Source organism: Salvia hispanica, chromosome 3 (assembly GCF_023119035.1).
Source record: "Salvia hispanica cultivar TCC Black 2014 chromosome 3, UniMelb_Shisp_WGS_1.0, whole genome shotgun sequence".
Taxonomy (NCBI): Eukaryota; Viridiplantae; Streptophyta; class Magnoliopsida; order Lamiales; family Lamiaceae; genus Salvia; species Salvia hispanica.
The window spans coordinates 52,683,976-52,697,537 of NC_062967.1; positions in this window are offsets into that span (position 1 = coordinate 52,683,976).

A 13,562-nucleotide genomic window follows, 5' to 3' on the forward strand; every position below is an offset into this window, starting at 1 on the left:
CATTGGTGTCGGACGGTGGGGGCCGCTCCTCCATCAGGGGAGAAGAGCGGCGGATGATGGAGAGAGTTTTGGGTGCTAGATTGGTATGTGTATCGGAAGTTACTAATATGAGGGGTTCTTTCTTTGCATGGAAATGGTGGTTATCATTTGCTTTGGGTGGTAATGCATTTTAAATATATATGTGTTTTTTGAGGGATGTTATGTGACCATGCCCTTTTTGGACTCTATTATACAACAATTTAATCCTTATCACTTAATTCATTGAATGAACTATTAAAATTATGTTATGTGACAACTAGTTTTCGATTCATTAAAAAATGTCAGTGTTATTTATAAGTATTTTAGTAAAATGACGGGTAGGGTTGTTGTGGGATGTATGGACCTATTATTAATTGGGCTCGGTATTAGTTTTATTGGGCTCGGTCATATTTGAATTAATGAAGGCCTAATTGCCTGTGTTTGCCCAAATACGTGTTCAACCTGTGACTTACCAGGTGTGTTCCGATGGCCACCGCATGGCACTCCACTAGCATCACGATTGATGGCTGCTCGATTTAGAGTGTGTTTGTTTTGAGTGTGGTTAAACCAACCAATTCTATGTCTCATTCATTCATTCTCTTTCTCTCTCTCTCTCTCAGTTCTTCGGATTAGGGTTTTCTTTCTCCTCCTCTCTTTGATTCGTTCCGACCTTCCACTTGGATAGTTCTCTTCTCTTTTCCTATGAGATTCGAACGGGTATCTCTAGCAGAGGCAACTTTTTTGTTGACTCATGAAGTCTGGCGCTTGGTTGAATGTTTTTGTTTTACCTGCTAAGTTGGAGGAGGAATCTTAAGTCGATTCAGTGTATTCCGAGAGATTCACATATTCTTGAGTGTCCTGGTTGGTTGTGGTTATGAGAATGCATTGTTAGTTCTCGTGTTAGTGAGTTGTCTTGTACGATGTGCTATCGATTGAACCCTAAGGTTTGTGGTCTGACTATCTCATGGTGCTTACCTTGTGACTATTAGTGAAGATTGAGGCGGTCTTTTGCCCAATGCAGTTGTTGTTGCGACCTAAGCCATATCTTAATCTTTATATTTTCTTTAGTCGTTACTGCTTGATACACTATTTTTTAGCACTAAATAAACCATCAAGTATACAGAGTATATATAGTATAACTAAAGGTCAGTGCCGGATATCGAATACGAGGAAAATAAACACAGGCTGTCTATCTTCTACTAAGACTCAATTACTATCTGGAGAAACGAAAGGTTTTGAAAACTCTTTGGAAACTGAAAGCAATGGAAAGCAAATAACAACTGATTGCAAATAAAACACGGAGATAAAATATAGAGGTAAGGAAATTTCAGGGATGTGCGTTCACGGTTATGGTTCTACAAATTCCAAATTACAATACCCTAGCACAGTTATTACTTTGATAGAACGATTCACCTAGCTTATGCTCATGTGATGCAAACGTTGATTACAAGATTAGGGTTGTCAATCCTAACACGTAACTCCATAAAGCTCCTTGAAAAGTCACTCTCAATTAACAGTGCCGTTTAAAGAGAAGCTAACTGTAGTACTAAATGGATCTAACTCGCTAGAACTCTCTAATAGTTATGAAGCAAGTTATATTAAATCATGCAAGATAGTGTCACTCAATCATGCAGCATCAGAATTACTTAGGGAAGAAACAAAGTAAAAACAAAACGGATATTAATTAGAAAACTGGAATTGTATAGCCAAAGTCATGACTAACACATCCCTAGAATCCTATGAGTTTAGTTACAAATAATGAAATAAACTAAACACATAGATTGAAGGGAAGACAATTTGAACATAAAACTAAAGCAAATAAAACCCGTAGGTTCAATCCTCCTTGTCGCTCTTGATGTTCTTGAAATCCTTCTTCAACTCCTTGCACAATGACGTACTCTAGCTTTTAATCTTTGGGAATTTATGTTGCAAAAAGAAGCTATCTTTTGATGAAGCTTGAGGTCCTATTTATATGGGAAAGTCAATCCTCATAGTAGATTGACTTTCCTTGTCGTGCTCTAGGTTTGTCCTTTTTGGGAGAAGGACTTTCCTTGTTGACAATGTAGATTGTAGAGGTTGAAGGGTCCTCCACTTCAAACTAATCATGAGCCTTTGTCAATTCCGTGACCATGATTGCCCTGCACTGTCGTTTCATCTACGTGTTTTATGTTCAAATTGTCTTCCCTTCAATCTATGTGTTTAGCTTATTTTATTATGTGTAACTAAACTCTATAGGATTCTTCTAGGGACGTGTTAGTAACGACTTTGGTTATACAAATTCCAATTTTCTATTTGATATCCGTTTTGTTTTTACTTTGCTTCTTTCCCTAAGTACTCTCGGATGTCAGTATGATCGAGTGAAACAATCTCGTAGGATTTAATACAATCCTTGCTTCATAATTATGAGCAGTAGTTCTAAATAGCCAGGCTCACTTAAGGGCACGCTTACGCGTACCTTCCCCTTAAAACTATAATCGTTAATTGAGAGTGAGGACTTTTCAAGGGTCTTAGGAGCTTTTTGGAGTTACTTGTTATTAGGATTGACAACCCTAATCTTGTAATCAACGTTTGCATCGCATGAGCATAAGCTAGGTGACTCGTTCTATCAAAATAATAACTGTGCTAGAGTATTGTAGTTTGGAATTTGTATAACCTTACTATGAACGCACATCCCTGGAATTCCCTTATCTCTATATTTTATCTCCGTGTTTTATTTGCAATCAGTTGTTATTTGCTTTCCATTGCTTTCAGTTTCCAAAGAGTTTTCAAAACCTTTCGTTTCTCCAGATAGTAACCGAGTCTTAGTAGAAGATAGACAACCGTGTTTATTTTCCTCGTGGTTCGATATCCTGAGATACTGACCTTTAGCTATACTATATATACTCGTATACTTGCAGGTTTATTTAGTTCTAAAAAATAGTGCATCAAGTTTTTTTGATGTACCGTTGCCGGGGAAGACAATTCACTTTGGAGTGATATCTTCAAACGGACAATTTTACTACTTTGGATTTTAAATGCTTTCTGTTTTTATTTTTATTTTTTATTTTTATTTTTATTTTCTTTTGTTTTAATGGATTTCCTGCAGGCATGGAGAATCCATATGGTTACTATGATGAGCAACAAGGGGGATATTACGAGGAGTGCTATAACCCCGACCATGGGGGATCATACTACGACCCAAACGCTCTGATTACTCCTACGATGCACAAGATTACTGTTCTTATAATTATTCTGAAATATGGGCAGGTATGGAGGATGAATCCCGCTCCAATTGGAAGGATCTGTTAGAAATCTGCATTGCTGAAGTTCTCGAACATAGAAAGGTGACGAACCAGAGGCTGGAAAATTTGGAAAGGAATACAAGCACCTTGGAAAGAGGGTTGGCAAACCTCGTCACTCAAGTCGGGATACTGGAATTTAACCTTGGTATTCTAGCCACAACCATAGGAAGCAAGCACACTCCAGGTATGCTTCCTAGCCTGCCAGAGGTAAACCCGAAAGGAAAGTGTCAAACTGTGCAGTTGCGTAGCGGAACTACATATCAATCTCCGGAGGCAGGAGACCTAGGCAGGGGAAGAAGGGAGGCAGAGAAGTCGCCCAGCAACAAGTCTGTCGAAGACGTGCGGCAGCCCACCGCGCCACAACACGACGACCCGCCGGCTACCCCCCAGCAAGTCGAGACAGGCTCTGGAACGGACACTGATGAAGTCCCGGCAGCCGCCACACTCCATTGCGGCGGTCCGCCGGCTGAAAGGCAGTGTCACCATCCCATATCCCAAGTGATTGAAAAGCAAGAAGCTTGACGCCCAGTTTGCCAATATCTTGGAAGCAATGAGTAAGGTCCACATCAACATCCCACTAGTGGAAGCCCTGCAACAAATGCCCAATTATGCTAAGTTTTTGAAAGATTTGGTGGCCAAGAAAAGAAAGTAGGGAAAGTACGAGACATTGGGCTTAACAGAGAACTGCAGTGCTATCATCCAAAAGGGATTACCCACTAAACACAAGGATCCAGGGAGTTTTACTTTATCTTGTGTTTTAGGGAATGATGTGAAGGGTAAGGCATTATGTGATCTATGATCTAGTATTAATTTGATGCATTTATCTATTTACAGGAAACTTGATGCTGATAACATCCGCCCCACCTCAATTACGTTGCAAATGGCAGATCGGAGCACAACTACACCAATGGGAATAGTGGAAGATGTCTTGGTTAGAGTTGGAGAATTTATTTTCCCAGCTAATTTTGTTGTGTTAGACATGCAGGAAGACAAGAAGGTGTCTTTGATTCTTGGAAGACCATTTCTAGCTACTGGAGGAGCCATGATAGATGTACAGAAAGGAGAGCTTATATTGAAATTAAACGATGAAAGCATTACATTCAACATCTACGACGCCCTGAAATTCCATGGAAAGGAGGGGGCAGAAGGCTACCAAGGATGTAGTGTCATCCAAGTCGTCACCGATTGTGTGGGAGAAGTAGAAGTCACTTATCATCAAATCCAGGATCCCCTCGAATCTTGTCTTATAAATTCTTCCACACCTAGTGCTGACCTATCTTCTTGTGATGCTAATGTGTGTGCTATAATTGCAGAATTGGAAGTGCTACCGGAAAGAATCCCTCAAAAGGGGAACACATTCTTGCCATTACGCACTCCCGAAGAGGAGGCAGAGAGAAAGAAAGCAGTAGGGAAACTACGTGGACCGCCAAAGGTAGAGCTGAAGCCACTCCCCGAACATCTCAGGTACGCATTCTTAGGGCCAGATAACACCTTTCTAGTTGTTGTGTCCGCTGCTTTGAGTGTAAAAGAATGTGAAAAGCTTTTGTGTGTGTTGAACAAGTATAGGTCTGCCATAGGATGGTCTATTAGTGATTTAAAAGGGATTAGCCCAATCACATGCATGCATAGAATTTTACTTGAGGAAGGGCATAAACCTCGTGTGCAAAATCAACGTAGACTTAATCCTATCATGCAAGATGTAGTGAGAAAAGAGGTGATAAAGTTACTAGATGCAGGGATTATATATGCAATATCTGATAGTGAATGGGTAAGTCCTACACAAGTAGTAGCTAAGAAAGGGGGGATGAATGTAGTGTCCGGTCAGGATGGAGAGATGATGGCCACGAGAGTAGCTACAGGTTGGAGAGTGTGCATTGATTATAGGATGTTAAATGCGGTCACTAGGAAAGATCATTTCCCTATGCCTTTCATTGATCAGATGCTTTACAGACTAAGGGGATATGATTACTACTGTTTTCTTGAAGGTTATTCTGGTTATAATCAAATTGCAATTGCTCCCGAAGATCAACATAAGTATGCTTTCACATGTCGTTATGGTATTTATGCTTATAGGAAGATGTCGTTTGGTTTATGTAATGCTCTTGATACTTTTCAGAGATGTATGATGGCCATATTTCATGACTTGATTGAAAAAGTGATGGAGGTTTTCATGGATGATTTTTCTGTGTTTGGCAAATCTTATGATCATTGTCTTGAGAATCTAGCTAAGGTTTTGCATAGATGTGTAGAAACTAACCTCGTTCTCAATTGGGAAAAATGTCACTTTATGGTGAAGGAAGGTATAGTTCTAGGGCATAAAGTGTCTTCTGCAGGGATAGAAGTCGACAGGGCAAAGATTGCAGCCATTGAGACCTCCATCCAATGAAAAGGGAGTAAGAAGTTTTCTAGGACACGCATGCTTCTACCGGAGATTCATCAGGATTTTTCAAAAATCTCTAAACCTCTTTGTAAATTACTTGAGAAGGATGTGAAATTTAATTTTACTTCCGATTGCTTGCAGGCTTTTGAGACCTTGAAGAAAGCTCTAGTAAGCGCTCCTATCCTCATCACACCCGATTGGAGCCAACCATTTGAAATTATGTGCGACACAAGTGGTGTTGCAGTTGGCTCAGCTTTGGGGCAGAAGAGGGACAAGATTTTCAGAGTCCTGCTTATTGAAGCTTGTCTGTTTGCTAAGTACTGTGTGCACAGAAAGGAATAACAAGTCTCCTAGGTCCAGCGAATCCACTAGATCACAAGGTCTAGGAACTCACGGATCGTTGGAAGATCTCGGTCGTCGGACACACAGAATATCGCTTAAAAAACCCTCAACCACGTATACTAAAATTTGCACAGGGAAGTATGGATCGATCCCACAGAGATGAATGCGTAATAAAGCATGCTCAAGGATTCGGGACTATTTTTGGGTTGGCTGCTGCCACGCATTTTCAGGTTGAGGAAATTAAACTAACTTGGAGTGAAATCTGCTACGCTAACAGCTAGATCTAGGCAGAACAGAAATCATGCATGAAAACCGGAAACGAGACAATCACTAGATCTAAGAAACTATTTCCTAAATTACCTAGACCTGGGAAATAAACTAACGGTGGAGACCATTTGCTGAAAAGGTAAAGTACGGATGAAAAGCTGGAAAACAACTAACTAAAGTAAGTCCTTTGCTAGTCCATTGCCTCCAGCTCTTCCTGGATCTAGCGTCTCCTTCATACACCTGGCTTAAAAACTGCGTTAGACCCAGCAAAATAAAGTGTTTTTCACCACATAACCGATGCATGAAATTAGCCTTATTACTTATGTTGTTGGGACTAAAACTATTGTTTATACTGATCATGCAGCTAATAGGCACTTGTTTGCAAAGAAGGATACAAAGCCCAGGCTTATCCGATGGATCCTGCAAAAAAGGGTGTAAAAATGTAGTAGCGGATCATTTGTCACGGTTGGAACACCCGGTGGAAGGAGAAGATTTATTACAAGAAATCAATGAGGACTTCCCCGATGAGCATCTGTTCTTCACTCAAGACACTTTTCCATGGTACGCTGATATTGTTAATTATCTAGCAGCCAAGGTACATCCTCCCGATCTTACTCCTTATCAGAAAAAGAAAGTTTATAGAGTTGTACGATCTTACTTTTGGGATTTGCCCTACTTGTTCAAAAGATGTGCATATACTATACTTAGAAGGTGTGTACCTCAAGAGGATTGGACGGCCATAGTTGAAAGGTGTCATTCGTCCCCAACAGGAGGGCATTTTGGTGTGCAAAGGACTTTTGTAAAAATTTTGCAGAGCGGTTTCTATTGGCCTACCATTTTTCGCGACTCTGCTAGTTTTGTTCTCCAATGCAATGAATGCCAACGAACGTGAGGAATATCCAAGAAGAAGGAGATGCCTATGAACACCATCATTGAGGTAGAATTGTTTGACGTATGGGGGATAGATTTTATGGGACCAGGCCCAAAATCAAGAGAGTACCAATACATCTTACTTGCAGTAGAGTATGTTTCTAGATAGGTGGAACCAATTCCAACCAGAACTAACGATTCGAAAGTTGTCACTGCATTTGTTAGAAAAAAAACATCTTTTGCAGGTTTGGTACACCCCGTGCTCTTATTAGTGATGGAGGATCTCACTTCAACAATAGATGGTTGGACAACGTGTTGGATAAATACGGAGTCAAGCATGGAGTCACTTCACCCTACCATCCTCAAGTGAATGGGCAAACCGAGTTAGCAAATATGGAGATCAAGTCGGTTCTTCAAAAGACGGTGAGCGTGAACAGAAAAGATTGGGCACTTCGGTTAGATGACGCATTGTGGGAGTATCGTACCGCCTACAAGGGCCCTATAGGTATGTCTCCTTATCAACTTGTGTTTGGAAAGTCATGTCATTTGCCTCTTGAGATGGAATACAGGTCGTATGGGGAAATCAAGAAGTTGAACCAAGACTTCCATAAGGCCGGTGAGGAAACGCATCTTTTTCTTAATGAAATGGACGAATTTCGGATGGAAGCCTATGATAGTTCATCCACTTACAAGGAACGAATGAAGGCTTACCATGACCGGTTGATCAGCCCAAGAGAACTAAATGGACCGACCCTTACATGATCAAGAAAATATATGACAGTGGAAAAATGGAGTTGCTAATCCCGGATGGACAGTTTTTTCATGCTAATGGCCATCGCGTGAAGAAATATTACAGTTCAGACAAGGTGTTGGAGGAAGAGGTTGATCTAGAGGAACCACCCAAGGAGTGAAAGAAGGGTAACGTCAAGCTAATGACTTTAAAAGAGCGCTTGTTGGGAGGCAACCCAACCATATTTTTGACAATTATTGCTTTAATTATAAGTATTTTGGGTTTTGGTTCAATTTTCTGCTTTGAAAAATTTTCCGCAGGTTCTGACCTCAACGTGGCAACCGCCGCAAGCGCTGCGGCTGTCCGCCACCTGAACGCTGGAACAATCTGACATCGTGCGGCAACCGCCGGACAGGCCGCGGCGGCCCGCCACCTGGGCACAGTCTCCAGCGCGATTTTTCGAAATATTTTAGAATTTTCGCCCCGTCAAGCCTCTACGTGAAATTTTTCAAGGTATGTTTCTTTTTAGTAGTTCACTCACGTCCCAACCGACTCTACAAACTTATCTTACACTTTGTTGTAAATAAGTTTGGGGGGATGAAGTGGTGGACCGTGAGTTTAGAAGAATTTTGTATTCTAAAAATATTTTCTTGAATCCATGTCGTGAACTTAATATGAAGAACTTAGAAACACGCATGCTTAGGGACACACTTTAGACCGAGTTGCCAATGATATTACATTCCATCTATGTTTAAGTGTCGCTTAACGTTTTGATTTGATAGTTTGGTGAAAAGGTGCATAATTAGTTAATTTCTTGTTCGCCTTGAATCATACTTTATACCTTGTGAGGATTTGAGACTTAATTTCTTTCTTGTGTGATTTATCTGCATTCATGTATATGTTTCTAGAACTTGCTCCTAGTCTTGCCTAAGTTTACATAGTGTTTAAGTTGATTTAGGAGGATGATTGACCATCTTTTCTAGCCTACTTTTTCCCCTTTGGAGCCAATTTTGAGTCTTTAAGCCTTTTTCTTTGGAAGCCAAATAAATGGGACAATTCCTTGGGTTAGTTAGTTTTGTTATCTTATTTTGTAAAAGAATTAGAGAGATAAGGAAAAAGTATAAAAAGTAGTGTGCTTAATGTAGGAAAAAGTATAAAAAGTTGTGAAATAGAAAAATTCCAAATATGTGCTTAATCTTAGAAAAGATGCTTATGAAAGAGAAAGAAAGGTTGAAATAAAAAGGAAAAGTGTGAAAGGTTATGAAAAAAAAATAATCAAAGGAATGGAAAGTGAGTTGAAGGAGAAAATAAAGTGTTAGAAGTGCCTTGGGTAATAGAAAAGTGGAGTCACTTTAACTCTACTTGGGATTTTTTTTTTTTTTGAGTCACTTTTTAGCCAAATTTTCCTCACCTACCAAAGAGCCTATATTACAACCGAAAATAAAGACCTTTCGGACTTTTGATACTTAATCACATCTAGTAGAGGAGGGATTAGAATTTGAGCAAGCCTATGGTAAACTTTGCATGATGCATGATTTGAGTGCTTATACACATTACCTCTATACACTTTGAGAGTGAGAGAACACTTCCTGTCTTTGGAAGTTTGCTACATGTGAGTGCGTGAATTCAAGGTGTTCCACGAGTTAGTAATGAAAGTGCACTAATAAGCCTTGCTTGATTTGATTACATTAATCTGTTCTTTCATCTTTTGAGGCAATTATGAAGTCTAGTCCTTGTGCATTCTGTGCGTCTATATCTGTGCCTTTATTGTTTTTTTCGAGGACAAACAAAAATGTAAGCTTGGGGGAGTTGATACACTTGGATTTTGCACTATTTTAAGGCCATTATTTGGTCCGTTTTTTATGTCAAAGTCACTCTACACGTCCATTATTTGCATATTTTTATCTATTTTGGTATTTTGACGTGTTTTGTGAGAAATGCGCATAATTGAGCTGAAAAAGGGAGTCAAAACGCAAAGTCTAGAAATCTGGAGTCAGACCGCGACCGCCGCGGAGTTGTACGGCGACCTTCGGCGCTTGGCAGCTAGAGCAATGCAACGGCCTGCCTCGAAAATTTAAGCTTGGAAGAGGGTCTCGCCCGGCGACCGTCGGAGGTCATGCGGCGGTCCGCCGCCGAAGTAACAGAGACTCTGGACTACAACGTGGCGATCGCCGGCCAAGGTGCGGCGGCCCGCCGGAGAAAGGCGCCGAATCCGAAATGCCTTAGATCTGCTCATAGATTTACCATATTTTGAAGATCTTTTCCTTCTACAATGAGGATTGGCTCTTCCCTATAAATAAGACCTCAAGCTTCATCAAATTAGAGTTTCTTTTTGCAAAATAATTCATAGAGATCAAAAGCTAGAGTACTTCAATTGTGCAAGGAGTTGAAGAAGGATTTCAAAAACATCAAGAATGACAAGGATTCATCCTACGGGTTTTATTTGCTTTAGTTTTATGTTCAAATTGTCTTCCCTCCAATCTAGGTGTTTATCATATTTCATTATGTGTAACTAAACCCATAGGATTTTAGGTATGTGTGACTTTGGTTATACAATTCCAATTTTCTATTTAATATCCGTTTTATTTTTACTTTGTTTCTTCCCTAAGTAATTCTGATGCTGCATGATTGAGTGACACAATCTTGTAGGATTTAATACAACTTGCTTCATAACTGTGAGAGAATTCTAGTGAGTTAGGTTCACTTAGTAGACGCTAGAGTTAGCTTCCCTTAAAACGGCATTGTTAATTGAGAGTGAGGAATTATCAAGGGTCTTAGGAGCTTTTTGGAGTTACGTGTTAGGATTGACAACCCTAATCTTGTAATCAATGTTTGCATCACATGAGCATAAGCTAGGTGAATCGTTCTATCAAAGTAATAACTGTGCTAGGGTATTGTAATTGGAATTTGTAGAACCATAACCGTGAACGCACATCCCTGGAATTTTCTTACCTCTATATTTTATATCCGTGTTTTATTTGCAATCAGTAGTTATCTCCATAATTGTTTTCTATTTTAAAAATTTCCCAAAACTTTCGATTTTCTAAATAGTAATTAAGTTTTAGTAGAGGATAGACACTTTGTGTTTGCCTTCCCCGTGTTCGATATCCGATACTGGCCTTTAGCTATACTATATATACTCTGTATACTTGTAGGTTTATTTAGAGCTAAAAAATATTGCATCAAAAAGGAAAAGATCTTCAAAATATGGTAAATCTTGGAGCAGATCTAGGTCTAATCGGATTCTCCGTCTTTCTCCGACGGGCCGCCGTACCTTGGTCGGCGGTCGTCGCGTTGCGGTCCAGAGTCTCTCTTCCTTCGGCAGCGGACCGCCGCATGACTTCCGGCGGTCGCCGGGCGAGACTCATTTCCAAGCGTGAATTTCCGAGGCGGGCCGCTACATAGCTCTGATCGCCGGGCGCCGACGGTCGCCTACAACTTGCGGCATTCGCCGGTCGCCGTCTTAACTCCAGAATTCCAGACTTTGCGTTTTGACTCCCTTTTTCGGCTCATATATAAACATTTCTCACAAAACACGTCAAAATACCAAAATAGATGAAATATGAAAATAATAGACATGTAGAGTGACTTTGACATAAAAAACGGACCAAATAATGGCCTTAAAACCGTGCAATCATTCCGGATCTTGTTTTGTTGTTTTGTACTATTATTAACCTTTCTATTTAAGTTGTGCAGGTGATACAAGATGTAATTATTGTGGAGCCTGAATCGGTTAAGGATTCGGACATGTTTTAGAGTTCTTTGTTGTATCTTGCATTTGTATTCATTGTGGATTGTGTTCTCAGTGTGTTAGCTTGAGAGATTGACAATGCACAATTGTATTAGTGGATTGTGGAGTATACATTTAGAATGATTGTGGAGTCCACATTTAGAAGGATTTAGAGGCTTGAATCGGTTAAGGATTCAAACTTACTTCACTCCACAAAAAATAGGCAAAGTTATAAATGACACAAATTTTAATGCACAAATTGAAAACTAGGAGAGAATGAGGGAAAAAGTGGTGCAAGTAGTGTTAGTGGATTGTGGAGTCCATATTTAGACTGATGTGTAGGGTTTAGCATTTGTTTAGAACTTCTCATATTTGTAGTTTATCTAATTTTGGTAGACGTCCCAAAATGATAAAAATTAGTCTATTTTTTTATGGAGGTAGTATTATATTTATATGAGGTAAATTTATTTTTTTGTTTGATTTTTAAGGTGTGCTGCTTATATTTATAATAATTTTGTTGAGTGAAGTAAGTTTAATTTTAAATTTGTTAAGTGTAAATTTATTGATTGTAAGACGATATACTCGTTTATAGGCTTTCGGAGCATAATCAAAAGGTTATTCAAAGTAGAGATATGGCTTTCAATGAATAGATGTTGTATAAAGACAGATTGAAAGCATCAACTCTAGCAGTTCGGATGACCAAGTGGTCGAGCTAGACATCAAATTGGAGCGGGAACAGGAAGAGTTGTAATATTAAAGAGGTGCTTGAAGAAGAACTAAGCACTCCACTACTTAATATTCCGCTTCGTAGACCGACTAAAGAAAGGCGTGCACCTAATAGGTACGGAGGTTGATATTGCACTAAAAGTGGAAGTAATGAAATAAGCAAATAACATTATGAAATAGATAAATGATCCTTTTATATTTAAGAGGTACCATCAAGAAGATCTTATGTTTCAATGACAAAAATATTGATATGGCAGACTATGTTGATTCAAACTTAACATCAAAGAGCACCCTCAATGCCGCTCAATGCATCGAGCGGTATCGTCCCATTGGGACGAAATGGCATCGGAACGATATTGAAGGCACCTCTCTGGGAGCATCTGTCTGAGCGCGCTCCGCTTGCTGGAACAGAACCAAGCGTGAGATCCATGAATAGTAAAGGAATGAAATGGATCGATGGAGTAGTTGTTCCTTAGTTAAGGAATGAAATTAAAAATGGATAAAAGTGGCGTGAATAGTTATCCCTCTGTCTCAAGAAAGTTGAGTCACTTCTTTTCTGCACTCGTTTTGAAAAAATCATAATAAATAATTAAAGTAGATAAATAGTAAGGTAAAAGAGAGAATAATGTAGAGAAAACTCTTATCTACATAATTACATTCTTTTCACTTTTACTTTACTATTAACCCACTCTAATTATTTGTTACGATTTTTTCAAAATGAGTTCAAAAAAGAAATAACTCAACTTTCTTGGGACAAAGAGTATATGAATATGACATTCCATAGTTAAGGAATGCACTTGAGGATGCTCTAAAGATCTTAATTGGAGAAAATGCACAACTGGATATATATTAAATTTACTTATAGTAGTACTTCTATTTCATAAACTTGTAAGTTGCAAAAGACCGTCGCTTTGGCTACTATAAAGGCTCAATATGTAGCAATGACTAAGAAAAGTAAGGCGTTGGTGTGGTTACTAAAGTGGTGACCTTGGAGAAATAGAAGTTATTCGCAACTAGTCAACTGCCCGAGTTGTTAGTCTCCTAGGTGTTAGGTTGGTGACAGCCGAGAGAGGGAAGAGATGATAGAAGACATAATTGGATAATTGGGGATTTCTCGTATATCTTGTGAATATCCAACACCCATGTATTTATAGGGGGTGTTGGAGGCTCTCCATCTTATAACATTATAAATGTTATACTCCTTGGAACAAAACATTT